The 11468-nt window shown below is 41.1% G+C and overlaps 1 non-coding gene across 1 annotated transcript; it reads left to right on the top strand.

Annotated features, from left to right (window-relative positions):
* Nucleotides 1-4661: 4661 nt before the first annotated feature.
* Nucleotides 4662-4734, top strand: TRNAV-UAC (transfer RNA valine (anticodon UAC)). Its single transcript has one exon. It is a non-coding gene; the product is annotated as a tRNA-Val (tRNA).
* Nucleotides 4735-11468: the final 6734 nt, after the last annotated feature.

Raw genomic sequence — 11468 nt, 5'->3', positions numbered from 1 at the left:
GGTCTGAGGGGGAGGGGAGTGCGAACACAACAATTGATGATGACGTTCTAGATCCCACCTACTGTCAACCCCCAGTCAGGCACTCGAGGAGGTCAACAGAGGCGGTGGAGGAGGATGCAACCGACGACGAAGTTACCTTGCGCCTTCCTGGACAGAGTCGGAGCACTGGTAGCACGTCTACAACTGCATCCTCAGCCACCACTCTGCCTATGAGCATTATTCGGGGTGGATCAACAGGTCGCATGGCCTCTAAGCCTTGCCTAGCCTGGGCCTTTTTTCACATCGAAAAAGATCGCCCAACTCATGTGATATGTAACATTTGTCATGATTCTGTTAGTAGAGGTCAAAACCTCAGCAGTTTGACAACTTCTTCCATGAATCGTCACATGAATAAATATCATAAGTCCCGGTGAGAAGCTCACCGTGCTGCAATGCCGGCTAGCGGAGCGAACCATCCACCGCCCGCCCCTTCCAGTGCATCCGCGCGCTCTTCATCTTCTAGGACTGTGGGGACAGCTGTCACACCTGTTTTTCCACGCAAAACTTCCACCACTGTAACCGCAACAGGCAGTTTGCTTGTAAGGTCGTCAGTTGGTTTGGAAGGGGAAACAAGTGAGTGTGTACAGCTCTCTCAGACATCGATAGCACCAACGTTGGATGAAGGCAACATCATGTCTCCGCCTGCACTTTCCTCACAAACCTGCATTTTTCCAGGGACACCCTACTCAACACCGTCTACACACAGCAGCCAGATCTCTGTCCCTCAGATGTGGTCAAATAAAAGGCCACTTCCTCCGACCCATGACAAAGCTAAGAGGTTGACTCTATCCCTCTGTAAGCTGTTGGCTACCGAAATGCTGCCTTTCCGCCTAGTGGACACACAGGATTTTAGAGACCTTATGTCTGTCGCTGTGCCCCAGTACCAGATGCCTAGTCGCCACTACTTCTCTAAGAAAGGTGTGCCCGCGCTACACCAGCATGTCGCACACAACATCACCGCTTCCTTGAGAAACTCTGTGTGTGAACGGGTGCATTTCACCACCGATACTTGGACCAGTAAGCATGGACAGGGACGTTACATGTCGCTGACTGGGCACTGGGTAACTATGGTGATAGATGGTGAAGGGTCTGCTGCACAAGTCTTGCCGTCCCCACGACTTGTGTGTCAATCCTCTGTCTGTCCAAGTTCCGCCACAGCTTCTGCATCCTCCACCTCATCTGGGTCCTCCACCTCCGCCCCAAGCCTGCCTGGTCAGGCCACCAGCGTTCTCACTGCGCAGAAGGAATCACGCACGCCTCATTACTATGCTGGCAGCCGAGCGCAACGGCATCAGGCGGTCTTTAGCTTGACATGTCTTGGTAATAAGAGTCACACAGCTGAGGAGTTGTGGTCAGCTCTGCGGTCCGAGTTTAATAAATGGTTGTCTCCACTCAACCTGCAGCCTGGTAAGGCCGTGTGCGACAATGCTGCAAACCTGGGTGCGGCCCTTCGCCTGGGCAAGGTGACACACGTACCTTGTATGGCTAACGTGTTGAACCTTGTCGTGCAGCAATTTTTAACACACTATCCCGGCCTAGATGGCCTTCTGAACAGGGCACGAAAACTGTCTGCTCACTTCCGGCGTTCAAGCGCCGCAGCTGAGCGACTTGCATCGCTACAGAAGTCTTTCGGCCTGCCGGTTCATCGCCTGAAATGCGATGTGGCGACACGCTGGAATTCAACTCTCCACATGTTACAGCGACTGTGGCAGCACCGCAGAGCCCTGGTGCAATACGTCATGACGTATAGCCTGGGCCAACGAGATGCAGAGGTGGGGCAGATCACCCTGATGATGTGGTCTCAGATCAAGGACCTATGCACCCTTCTGCACAGTTTCGACATGGCGACGAATATGTTTAGCTCTGACAATGCCATTATCAGCATGACGATTCCAGTCATTTACATGCTGGAGCACACGCTAAACACTATTCGGAGTCAGGGGGTGGGACAACATGAAGGGGAGGAACTACAGGAGGATTCATATGTGCAAGGGACAACAACATCACCAAGGTCCAGACGTTCATCATCACCAACGCAGCAGGCATGGGACCATGGGGAACAGGGATCGACAAGGGCGCATAGTAGCAGGCGAAATGTTGAGCAAGGTGCAGGAGAACATGAAGAAATGGAGGACGAACTGTCCATGGACATGGAAGACTCAGCGGATGAGGGAGACCTTGGTCAAATTTCAGTTGAAAGAGGTTGGGGGGAGATGTCAGAGGAAGAAAGAACGGGTAGCACCTCTATGCCACAAACACAGCGTGGACTTGGTCCGCATGGCTGCGCAAGACACATGAGTGCCTTTTTGTTGCACTACCTCCAACATGACAGTCGTATTGTCAAAATTAGAAGTGATGATGACTACTGGATTGCCACACTATTAGATCCCCGGTACAAGTCCAAATTTTGTGACATAATTCCAGCCATAGAAAGGGACGCACGTATGCAGGAGTATCAGCAGAAGCTGTTACTCGATCTTAGCTCGGCTTTTCCACCAAACAACCGTGCAGGTGCAGGGAGGGAATCTCCCAGTTGTAACTTGACAAACATGGGACGGTCTCGTCATCTTCACCAGTCTACCCGTACCAGTAGGACCGTATCTGGTGCCGGTAACAGCAATTTTATGGAATCTTTTCATAATTTTTTTAGACCCTCTTTTGCAAGGCCACCAGAGACAACAAGTCTGACACATACTCAACGGCTGGAGAGGATGATACAGGAATATCTCCAAATGAACATCGATGCCATGACTGTGCAACTGGAGCCTTGCTCCTTTTGGGCTTCAAACATAGAAAAATGGCCAGAGCTCTCCAGTTACGCCTTGGAGATTTTGTCGTGTCCAGCTGCCAGCGTTGTCTCTGAACGTGTATTCAGTGCTGCTGGGTGTGTGCTGACAGATAAGCGCACGCGTCTGTCCAGTGACAATGTGGACAGACTGACGTTCATCAAAATGAACAAGTCATGGATCCAGAAGGAATTTACTACCCCTGTGTCATCCTGGGGAGAGTAAATGCTTGTGGATTTGGAATGTGCTTGATGCAAATCAAAACATCCTGTTTGCAACTAGGGCCCAAGTGCTGCCACTGATGGGGTGGGTGTCTGTGTGGCCCAATTTTTGGAAAAAAGGGAGACTCCGCTTGGAGTAACCCTTGCTTACATTGTTTTTAAAAGAAGCCAAGATGAACAAGTCATGGGTCAGCAAAGACTTTGCTACCTACCCCGGTGTCATCCTGGGGACGGTTAATTATGGGGTATTTTTGAATGTGCTTGATGCAAATCAAAACATCCTGTTTGCAACTAGGGCCCAAGTGCTGCCACTGATGGGGTGGGTGTCTGTGTGGCCCAATTTTTGGAAAAAAAGGGAGACTCCGCTTGGAGTAACCCTTGCTTGATGTGTTTTTAAAAGAAGCCAAGATGAACAGAGCTGGGATCAGCAAAGACTTTGCTACCTACCCCGGTGTCATCCTGGGGACGGATAAGAATGGCGTATTTTTGAATGTGCTTGATGCAAATCAAAACATCCTGTTTGCAACTAGGGCCCAAGTGCTGCCACTGATGGGGTGGGTGTCTGTGTGGCCCAATTTTTGGAAAAAAGGGAGACTCCGCTTGGAGTAACCCTTGCTTACATTGTTTTTAAAAGAAGCCAAGATGAACAAGTCATGGGTCAGCAAAGACTTTGCTACCTACCCCGGTGTCATCCTGGGGATGGATAAGAATGGCGTATTTTTGAATGTGCTTGATGCAAATGTAGCTGTGAAGTGTACAACTGGGGCACAACTGCTGCCACTGAAGGGGTGGGTGTGTGTGTGGCCCAATTTTTGGAAAAAATGGAGACTCCGCTTGGAGTCACCTTGCGGTGTTTTACATGATTTTAGAAGGGCGTGCCATGCCTATATCTGTGTGTCCTCCTCTTTTTCCTTGTCCAGCTGTTTTGTTTTCGCATGAGTATATGTCCTTGTCACTTTCCAATGTGTTTGAGTTGTTTGTCACCTTTAGGACACCTTTGAGGGTGTTTTCTAGGTGTTTTTCTGTGTTTGTGATTGCCTGCCATTGTTTCCTATGCAGTTCGAGTTCGGTTCGTCGAACGTTCGACGAACCGAACTCGAACGGGAGGTCCGTTCGGCGAACCAACCTCGAGCCGAACCGCGACCGGTTCGCTCATCTCTAGTCCTGGGTTCAATCCCCAGTAAAACCAATCTTTTTTTTTGGTGTTGAAATAATACCCCATCAACGTGCAATATATAAAGTTCTTGGCTTTGTTGCCGAATAACAGGATGTCTTGGCTTCCATCACCAACAGAACTATGCATTTTTTTTTTCCCCTGGCGGTCAAAACTCGTCTCCAATTGCCATTGCTTTGCAGGATTTCACAGGTTTCATAGCGTAGTGGTCATCACGTCTGCTTAACATGCAGAAGGTCCTTGGTTCAATCCCCAGTGAAACCGATCTGTTCTTTTTGTTGAAATAATACCCTATCCAACTACAATATATGAAGTTCTTGCCTTTGTTGCCGAATGATGGGATTTTTTGGCTTCCATCATCAACCGAACTACGAATTTATTTTTTTTTCCCCTGGCGGTCAAAACTCGTCTCCAATTGCCTTCGCTTTGCAGGATTTCACAGGTTTCATAGTGTAGTGGTCATCACGTCTGCCTTACACGCAGAAGGTCCTGGGTTCAATCCCCAGTGAAACCAATCTGTTTTCGGTGTTGAAGTAATTTCCTATCGACTTGTAATATATGAAATTATTGGTTTCGTTGCCAAATGACAATACATTTTGGCTTCCATCACCAAGAGAACTACGATTTTGGGTTTCTTTTTTATTGACCAATTTAGCAGAAAACATAATCCCATATTATAGAAATCCTGTTTGTTTAAAAAATATAGTTTCCATAAATACAAAAGCAAAAGACCAAACTATGTAGAAAAAAGTAACACATTCAATATAAACTTCAATTTAAGCAAAATGCCTTTGTAGGAATAAAACTAGTAAAATATGTAATAAAAATTGTAAATGTTTCATTAACCAAAAACACTTTTCTTCAGCAATAAAAAAGCCCCGTCAGTTACAATTCGGCTTCGATAGCCAATACTCTACATTTTTTGTCAGGTTTCATAGTATAGTGGTAATCACGTCTGCTTAACATGCAGAAGGTCCTAGGTTCAATCCCCAGTGAAACCAAAATGTTCTTGGTGTTGTAATAATACCTTATCAAACGACAATATATGAAGTTCTCAGCTTTGTTGCCAAATGACGGGATGTTTTAGCTTCCATCACCAATAGAACTGCGAATTATTATTTTTTTTTTCCCTGGTGGTCAAAACTCGTCTCTAATTGCCATTACTTTGCAGGATTTCACAGGTTTCAAGTGTAGTAGTCATCACATCTGCTTCACACGCAGAAGGTCCTGGGTTCAATCCCCAGTAAAAATAAGCCGTTTTCGCTGTTGAAGTGATTTGCTATCAACCTGTAATATATAATATTCTTTGTTTTGTTGCCAAATGACAATACATTTTGGTTTCCATCACAAAGAGAACTACGATTTTGGGTTTCTTTTTTATTGACCATTTTAGCAGAAAACATAATCCCATATAAAAAAATCTGTTTGTTTCAAAATATATAGTTACCATAAATACAAAAGCAAACGACTAAACTATGTAGAAAAAAGTAACACATTCAATGTAAACTTCAATTTAAGCCAAATCTCTTTGTAGGATTAAAACTGGTAAAATATGTAATACAAATTGTAAATGTTTCATTAACCAAAAATACTTACCTTCAGCAATAAAAAGGCCCCATCAGTCACAATTTTGCTCTGCTTGCCAATACACAGTAACTTCCCATCAGGTTTAATAGTGTAGTGGTCATCACGTCAGCTTTACACGCAGAAGGTCCTGGGTTCAATCCCCAGTGAAACCCATCTTTTCTTGGTGTTGAAATAATACCCTATCAACCTGCCTTGTATAAGGTTCTTGGCTTTGTTGCCGAATAACAGGATGTTTTGGCTTACATCACCAACAGAACTACGAATTATTTTTTTTTTTTCCTGGCGGTCAAAACTCGTCTCTAATTGCCATTACTTTGCAAGATTTCACAGGTTTCATAGTGTAGTGGTCATCACGTCTGCTTAGCACGCAGAAGGTCCTGGGTTCAATCCCCAGTGATTGGGGATTTTTGCTGCTAGAACCATTCTCGAACGTATCTAGAACTATCGAGCTTTAGCAAAAAAGCTCGAGTTCTAGTTCCATCTAGAACAGCCCCCAAAATCACTCGAGCCGCGAACTGGAGAACCTCGAACCGCGAACCGTGCTCAACTCTACCCATAAATACAAAAGCAAAAGACCAAACTATGTAGAAAAAAGTAACACATTCAATGTAAACTTCAATTTAAGAAAATCCCTTTGTAGGAATAAAACTGGTAAAATATGTAATAAAAATTGTAAATGTTTCATTAACCAAAAATACTTTCCTTCAGCAATAAAAAGGCCTCATCTGTCACAATTCTGCTCTGCTAGCCAATACATGGTAACTTTCCTTCAGATTTCATAGTGTAGTGGTCATCAAGTCTGTGAAACACGCGGAAACTCCTGGGTTCAATCCCCAGCAAAACCAATCTGTTCATGGTGTTGAAATATTACCCTATCAAACTACACTATATGAAGTTTTTGGCTTTGTTGCCGAATGATGGGATGTTTTGGCTTCCATCACCAACAGAACTACGAATTATTTTTTTTTTCCCCTGGTGGTCAAAACTCGTCTCTAATTGCCATTACTTTGCAGAATTTCATAGGTTTCATAGTGTAGTGGTCATCACGTCACATGCAGAACATCTTGGGTTCAATCCTCAGTGAAAACAATCTGTATTCGGTATTGAAGTAATTTCCTATCAACCTGTAAGATATGATATTCTTGGTTTCGTTGCCAAATGACAATACATTTTGGCTTTTATCACCAAGAGAACTACGATTTTGGGTATCTTTTTTATTGACCATTTTAGCAGAAAACATAAGCCCATATTGTAAAAAATCTCTTTGTTTCAAAAAATATAGTTCCCATAAATACAAAAGCAAAAGACCAAACTATGTAAAAAAAAGTAACACATTTGATATAAACTTCAATTTAAGCAAAATCCCTTTGTAAATCCCTTGAAAGTAACACATTCAATGTAAACTTCAATTTAAGCAAAATCTCTTTGTAGGAATAAAACTGGTAAAATATGTAATAAAAATTGTAAATGTTTCATTAACCAAAAACACTTTCCTTCAGCAATATAAAGGCCCCGTCAGTTACAATTCGGCTCCGATAGCCAATACTCTATAATTGTTTGTCAGGATTCATAGTGTAGTGGTAATCACGTCTGCTTTACTTGCAGAAAGTCCTGGGTTCAATCCCCAGTAAAACCCATCTGTTCTTGGTGTTGAAATAATACCCTATCAACGTGCAATATATGAAGTTCTTGGAATTGTTGCCGAATGATGGGATGTTTTAGCTTCCATCATCAACAGAACTACGAATTTTTTTTTTTTTTCCCCTGGCGGTCAAAACTCGTCTCTAATTGCCATTACTTTGCAGGAATTTACAGGTTTCAAAGTGTAGTAGTCATCACATCTGCTTCACACTCAGAAGGTCCTGGGTTTAATCCCTTGTAAAAACAAGCCGTTTTCACTGTTGAAGTAAGTTGCTATCAACCTGTAATATATAAAATTTTTGGTTTCGTTGCCAAATGACAATACATTTTGGCTTCCATCACAAAGAGAACTACGATTTTGGGTTTCTTTTTGATTGTCCATTTTAGCAGAAAACATAATCCCATATTATAAAAATCCTGTTTGTTTCAAAATAAATAGTTCCCATAAATACAAAAGCAAACGACTAAACTGTGTAGAAAAAAGTAACACATTCAATGTAAACTTCAATTTAAGCAATATCCCTTTGTAGGAATAAAACTGGTAAAATATGTAATAAAAATTGTAAATGTTTCATTATCAAAAATACTTTCCATCAGCAATAAAAAGGCCCCGTCAGTCACAATTCTGCTCTGCTATTCTATAATTTTTGTCTTGTTTCATAGTGTAGTGGTAATCACGCCTTTTTTCCACGCAGAAAGTCCTGGATTCAATCCCCAGAGAAACCTTTCTCTTCTTAGTGTTGCAATAGGAACCTATCAACGTGCAATATATGAAGGTGTTCGCTTTGTTGCCGAATTAAGGGATGTTTTGGTTTCCATCACTAACAGAAGTACGTCTTATTTTTTTTTTCCCCTGGCGGTCAAAACTCGTCTCTAATTGCCATTACTTTGCAGGATTTCACAGGTTTTCTAGTGTGGTGGTCATCAAGTCTGCTTTACATGCAAAATGTTATGGGTTCAATCCACAGTGAAACCAATCTGTTTTTGGTGTTGAAGTAATTTTCTATCAACCTGTAAGATATGAAATTCTTGGTTTCGTTGCCAAATGACAATACATTTTGGCTTCTATCAAAGGAGAACTACGATTTTGGGTTTCTTTTTTTTGATCATTTTAGCAGAAAACATAATCCCATATTATAAAAATCCTGTTTGTTTCAAAATATATAATTCCCATAAATACAAAAGCAAACGACTAAACTATGTAGAAAAAAGTAACACATTCAATGTAAACTTCAATTTAAGCAAATTCCCTTTGTAGGCATAAAACTAGTAAAATATGTAAGAAAAATTGCAAATGTTTCATTAATCAAAAATACTTTCCTTCAGCAATAAAAAGGCCCCGTCAGTCACAATTCTGCTCTGCTAGCAACTACACAGTAACTTTCCATCAGGATTCATAGTGTAGTGGTCATTACGTCTGCTTAACATGCTGAAGGTCCTGGGTGTAATCCCCAGTGAAACCAATCTGTTCTTAGTGTTGAGATATACCCTATCTAACTACAATACATGAAGTTCTTGGCTTTGTTGCCAAATGACGGGATGTTTTGGCTTCCACAACCAACAGAACTACGAATTATTTTTTTTTTCCCCTGGCGGTCAAAACTCGTCTCTAATTGCCATTACTTTGCAGGATTTCACAAGTTTTAAAGTGTGGTGGTCATCAAGTCTGCTTCACATGCAGAATGTTCTGGGTTCAATCCCAAGTGAAAACAATCTGTTTTAGGTGTTGAAATAGTACCCTATCCAACTACAATATATGAAGTTCTTGGCTTTGTTGCCGAATGACGGGATGTTTTGGCTTCCATAACCAACAGAACTGCGAATTATTTTTTTTTTGCCCCTGGCGGTCAAAACTCGTCTCTAATTGCCGTTACATTGCAGGATTTCACAGGTTTTCTAGTGTGGTGGTCATCAAGTCTGCTTCACATGCAGAACGTTCTGGGTTCAATCCCCAGTAAAACCAATCTTTTTTTTGGTGTTGAAGTAATTTCCTATCGACTTGTAATATATGAAATTCTTGGTTTCATTGCCAAATGACAATACATTTTGGCTTCCATCACCAAGAGAACTACGATTTTGGGTTTCTTTTTTATTGACCATTTTAGCAGAAAACATAATCCCATATTATAAAAATCCTGTTTGTTTCAAAAAATATAGTTACCATAAATACAAAAGCAAAAGACCAAACTAAGTGGAAAAAAGGAACACATTCAATATAAACTGGGTTCAATCCCCAGTGAAACCAAACTGCTCCTGGTGTTGAAATAATACCCTATCCAACTACAATATATGTAGTTCTTGGCTTTGTTGCCGAATGACGGGATGTTTTGGCTTCCATCACCAATAGAACTACGAATTATTTTTTTTTTCCCCTGGTGGTCAAAACTCGTCTCTAATTGCCATTACATTGCAGGATTTCAAAGGGTTCAAAGTGTAGTAGTCATCACGTATGCTTCACACGCAGAAGGTCCTGGGTTCAATCCTCAGTAAAAACAAGCCAATTTCGCTGTTGAAGTAATTTGCTATCAACCTGAAATATATAAAATTCTTGGTTTCGTTGCCAAATGACAATACATTTTGGCTTCCGTCACAAAGAGAACTACGATTTTTGATTTCTTCTTTATTGACCATTTTAGGAGAAAACATAATCCCATATTATAAAAATCCTGTTTGTTTCAAAATATATAGTTCCCATAAATACAAAAGGAAACGACTAAACTGTGTAGAAAAAAAGTAACACATTCATTGTAAACTTCAATTTAAGCAATATCCCTTTGTAGGACTAAAACTGGTAAAATATGTAATAAAAATTGTAAATGTTTCATTACCAAAAATACTTTCCTTCAGCAATAAAAAGGCCCCGTCAGTCAAAATTCTGCTCTGCTAGCCTATACACAGTAACTTTTCATCAGGTTTCATAGTGTAGTGGTCATCACGTCTGCTTAACACGCAGAAAGTCCTAGGTTCAATCCCCAGTAAAACCAATCTGTTCTTGGTGTTGAAATAATACCCTATCAACCTACAATATATGAAGTTCTTGGCTTTGTTGCCGAATGATGGGATGTTTTGGCTTCCATCACCAACAGAATTACGAATTTTTTTTTTTTCCCCTGGCGGTCAAAACACGTCTCCAATTGCCATTGCTTTGCAGGATTTCACAGGTTTCATAGTGTAGTGGTCATCACGTCTGCTTCACACTCAGAAGGTCCTGGGTTCAATCCCCAGTGAAACCAATCTGTTTTCGGTGTTGAAGTAATTTCCTATCGACTTGTAATATATGAACTTTTTGGTTTCGTTGCCAAATGACAATACATTTTGGCTTCCATCACCAAGAGAACTACGATTTTGGGTTTCTTTTTTATTGACCATTTCAGCAGAAAACATAATCCCATATTATAAAAATCCTGTTTGTTTCAAAAAATATAGTTCCCATGAATACAAAAGCAAAAGGCCAAACTATGTGAAAAAAAGTAACACATTCAATATAAACTTCAATTTAAGCAAAATCCGTTTGTAGGAATAAAACTAGTAAAATATGAAATAAAAATTGTAAATGTTTCATTAACCAAAAACACTTTTCTTCAGCAATAAAAAGGCCCCATCAGTTACAATTCGGCTCCGATAGCCAATACACTATAATTTTTGGTCATGTTTCATAGTGTAGTGGTAATCACGTCTGCTTTACACGCAGAAGATCCTAGGTTTCATCCCCAGTGAAACCCATCTGTTCTTGGTGTTGAAATAATACTCTTTCAACCTGCAATATATTAAGTACTTGGCTTTGTTGCCGAATAACAGGATGTTTTGGCTTCCATCACCAACATAACTACGAATTATTTTTTTTTTTCCCCTGGTGGTCAAAACTCGTCTCTAATTGCCATTACTTTGCAGAATTTCTCAGGTTTCAAAGTGTAGTAGTCATCACATCTGCTTCGCACACAGAATGTCATGGGTTCAATCCCCAATGAAACCAATCTGTTCTTGGTGTTGAAATAATACCCTATCCAACTACAATATACG

The sequence above is a fragment of the Anomaloglossus baeobatrachus genome, unplaced genomic scaffold (assembly GCF_048569485.1).
Source record: "Anomaloglossus baeobatrachus isolate aAnoBae1 unplaced genomic scaffold, aAnoBae1.hap1 Scaffold_336, whole genome shotgun sequence".
In the NCBI taxonomy this organism is placed as follows: domain Eukaryota; kingdom Metazoa; phylum Chordata; class Amphibia; order Anura; family Aromobatidae; genus Anomaloglossus; species Anomaloglossus baeobatrachus.
This window is presented reverse-complemented; position numbering and strand designations above follow the sequence as displayed.